This window comes from Suricata suricatta, chromosome 4, assembly GCF_006229205.1.
Source record: "Suricata suricatta isolate VVHF042 chromosome 4, meerkat_22Aug2017_6uvM2_HiC, whole genome shotgun sequence".
Taxonomy (NCBI): Eukaryota; Metazoa; Chordata; class Mammalia; order Carnivora; family Herpestidae; genus Suricata; species Suricata suricatta.
This window is the reverse complement of record NC_043703.1, coordinates 139,842,152-139,846,149: the sequence shown is the minus strand read 5'-3', so window position 1 is coordinate 139,846,149 and position 3,998 is coordinate 139,842,152. Positions and strand designations below refer to the sequence as shown.

Below are 3,998 nucleotides of genomic sequence, written 5' to 3'. Positions count from 1 at the left end.
GTTGAATTCGATTTGCTGGTATCTTGTTGAGTATTTTTGCATCTGTATTCATTAAGGATATTGGTCTGTAGTTCTCTTTTTTTGCAGGGTCCCTGTCTGGTTTGGGTATCAAGGTGATGCTGGCTTCGTAGAATGAGTTTGGAAGCTTTCCTTCTATTTCTATTTTTTGGAATAGTTTGAGAAGAATGGGTATGAGCTCTGCTTTAAATGTCTGGTAGAATTCCCCTGGGAAGCCATCTGGCCCTGGACAGATGGGAGATTTTGGATTATGGATTTGATTTCTTCACTGGTTATTGGTCTATTCATGCTTTCTATCTCTTCCCATTTGAATTTTGGCACTACATGTGCATTTAGGAATTTGTCCATTTCTTCTGTGTTGTCCAGTTTGTTGGCATATAATTTTTCATAGTAATCTCTGATGATTGTATTTCTAAGGGATTGGTTGTAATAGATCCTTTTTCATTCATGATTTTGTCTCTTTGGGTGCTCTCTCTTTTCTTTCTGAGGAGCCTGGCTAGAGGTTTATCAATTTTGTTTATTTTTTCAAAGAACCCATTCTTGGTTTCATTGATCTGCTCAACTGTCCTTTTGGATTCTATATTGTTTATTTCTGCCCTGATCTCTATATTTTTCTTCTGCTGGGTTTGAGGTGCTCTTGCTGCTCCCCGTTCTAGTTCCAGTAAGTGCTCTGTTATACTTTGAATTTGCACTTTTTCTGGTTTGTTGAAATAGGCCTGGATTACAATATACTTTCCTCTTAGGACTGCCTTTGCTGCATCCCAGAGATTTTGGATTGTTGTACTTTCTTTTTCATTGGTTTCCATATATTTTTAAATTTCTTCTCTAATTGCCTGATTAATGTAATCATTCTTTAGTAGGGTGGTTTTTTACCTCCACATTTTTGGAGGTTTTCCAGACTTTTTCCTGTGGTTCATTTCAAGTTTCATAGCATTGTGAACTGAAAGTTTGCATGGTATGATCTCTATTCGTTTATACTTATGGAGGGCTGCTTTATGCCCAAGTATGTGATCTATCTTGGAGAATGTGCCATGTGCACTCGAGAAGACAGTGAATTTCCTAACTTGAGGATGCAGAGTTCTAAATATATCTATCAATTCCATCTGTTCCAATGTGTCATTCAGGTCCATTGTTTCTTTAGTGATTTTTCTGTCTGGTTGATCTATCCATTGCTGTCAGTGGAGTAATAAAGTCTCCTGCAATTAGTACATTCTTATGAATAAGATTGTTTCTGTCTGTGATTGTTTTATGTATTTGGGCGCTCCCGATTTGCCGCATCGATATTTATAACTGTTAGCTCCTTCTGATGGAGAGACCCTGTAATTATTATATAATGTCCTTCTTCATCTCTTGTTACTGCCTTTACTTTAAAGTCCAGTTTGTCTGATATAATTATGGCTACTCCAACTTTCTTTTGGCTTTCAGTCACATGATAGATATTTCTCCATCCCTTTACTTTCAATCTGAAGGTATCTTCAGGTCGAAAATGAGTCTCTTGTAGATAGAAAATAGATGTATTTTGTTTTCTTCTTCATTCTGCTACCCTTTGTCGTTTGGTTGGAGCATTCAGTCCATTTACATTCAGTGTTATTGAAAAATGTGGGTTTAGAGTCATTGTGTTCTCCCTAGAATTCATGTTTATAGTGGTGTCTCTGGCACCTTGTATTCTTTGCAACATTTCCCTCATAGAGTCCCTCTTAGGATTTCTTGTAGGGCTGGTTTGGTGGTCATGAATTCTCTCAATTTTTGTTTATTTGGGAACACTTTTACCTCTGCTTCTATTTTGAATGACAGGCTTGCTGGATAAAGGATTCTTGGCTGCCTATTTTTTCTGTTCATCACATGGAAGATTTCCTACCATTCCTTCCTGGCCTGCCAAGTTTCATTAGCTAGGTCTGTAACAACTCTGATAGGTTTCCCTTTGTACATGAGGGCCCTTTTATCCCTAGCTGCTTTCAGAATTCTCTCTTTATCTTTATATTTTGCCAGTCTCACTATGATATGTCGTGCTGACGGTCGATTCAAATTACATCTTAAGGGGTTCTTTGTGCCTCTTGAATTTGAATGTCTGTTTCTTTTCCCAGATTTGGGAAATTCTCAGTTATTATTTGGTCTAGTATCCCTTCATGACCTTTCTCTCTGTCTTCCTCTTCTGGAATTCCTATGATACGATGTTGTTCCATTTGATTGAATCACTCAGGTCTCGAATTCTCCTTTCCTGCTCCTGCATCAATTTCTCTCTTTTTATCAGCTTCCTCTTTTGCTTTAACTATATCTTCTAATTCACCTATTCTCTCTGCCTCTTCAGTCCTTGAGGTGGCTGCCTCCATTCTATTATTCACCTCATTTATAGCCTTTTTTAACTTGTCACACCTATTTTCAACGTTCGTAGTCATTGTCTCAGTTGCTTCTTTGATGCTTTTTTCAACCCCAGTGATTAATTTTATGACAAGTTTTTTAAATTCTTGTTCAGTGATGTTTTTTAGGTCTGTGTTGAGCAGTTCTGTGGCTGTGACTTCTTCCTGGAGGTTCTTCAGGGGAGAGTTCCTTTGTTTCATAATTTGGGTAGTTTTCTCTTCCTTGTCAGTTTTAAAAAGCTCGTTGTACAGTGTGCACTTGTTGATATTGGTCTGTTAAAGGAGGCTTATTGACTGTCCAGGGCCTGTCGTTTCAGGAAATATTCTTTTAATGGTGTCTCTCAGTTTCTTTTGTTGTGCCTTTGAATATTTTATTTCCCTACTCAGCGATATTTGGGTCTCACCCTCATGCACACTTTGGCTTGTTTCTTGGGGCAGCCCTAAGAAGGAAAACAGACAGACAAACACAGAGGGAATAGAAGCACACAAACGCACACACAAATCAAGCACACAAACAAATTAAAAGGGGGAAAGGAAGGAACGAAAATGGAGAGGAAAGAGAAGAAGTCAAGAAAAAAAAGTAATAAGGGGGGCAGAGACAACAAAGGACAATGGACAGTCTAAAAGTGTATGACCAGTTGAGGGGAGAGATAAGGATAAGATACGGGAGAATATATCTGGATTGCAAGAAAGAAAGGAAAAAAAAAGGAGAAAGGAAAAGAAGGAGTAAAAAGAAGAAAAATATATTTTTAAGTATAAAATGTCATAATAATAAAAAATAAGCACAAAAAAGAAAAAGAAAATAAGAAAAGAAAAAAAGCAGCAGCAGCTCCCCCTCACAGATAGGCATGGTTTGGTGTAGTAGGTCTAGGGGGCTACTCTCAGAGGCCCCACCTTGGTGGCTGCAGAGAGTAGAATGGCGGTGCTCCAAGCTCTGTTGGAACTGAGCACTGTAGGCCACTCTAATGAGTTCGTTCTCCTTGGGCCGCAGCTGAGCCAAATTGTATTTTCCATGCCCGCCTCATTTCAAAATCTTAGTCCATGCACTTTTATGCTACCACAGATGAGATGTATTTGCTTTGGTGGCTGGCTTCTTAGGGGAGATCTCGTAGGAGGAGGAAGCAGTTTCTCTGCGTGCTGGCAGGGATTTGTGCTGCCGCTGCCTGAGGCAAGGTGTGCTGCCTGAGGTGAGGTTCACAGCAGGAAATGAAGTGCAAGCCCTTATAGGGGCCACTGCCAACTCCCAGCCCCCTAGCTGGAATCACAATCCTGTTGAGGGAGGGATCAGGTTCTCTTGGCGCTGGCGGGGATTCACGCTGCTGCTGTCTGAGGCGCCATGTGCTGCCGGAAACGAGCTGTGGCCGGAAGTGACCTGCGGCCGGAAATGAGCTGTGGCCGGAAGTGAGCTGTGGCCAGAAATGAGCTGCGGCCGGAAGTGAGCTGTGGCCGGAAGTGAGCTGTGGCCAGAAATGAGCTGCGGCCGGAAGTGAGCTGTGGTCGGAAGTGAGCTGTGGCCAGAAATGAGCTGCGGCCGGAAGTAAGCTGTGGTCGGAAGTGAGCTGTGGACTCCTGCAGCCGAAGTGCGACACCCCCCCCCCCCCCCCCCCCCCCCCCCCCCCCCCC

At 41.7% G+C, this 3,998-nt stretch overlaps 1 protein-coding gene across 9 annotated transcripts in view; it reads left to right on the top strand.

Moving 5' to 3' along the window:
* Positions 1 to 3,998, top strand: part of BIRC6 (baculoviral IAP repeat containing 6) — a 229,667-nt gene that overhangs the window by 155,914 nt on the left and 69,755 nt on the right. The window lies entirely within an intron of this gene.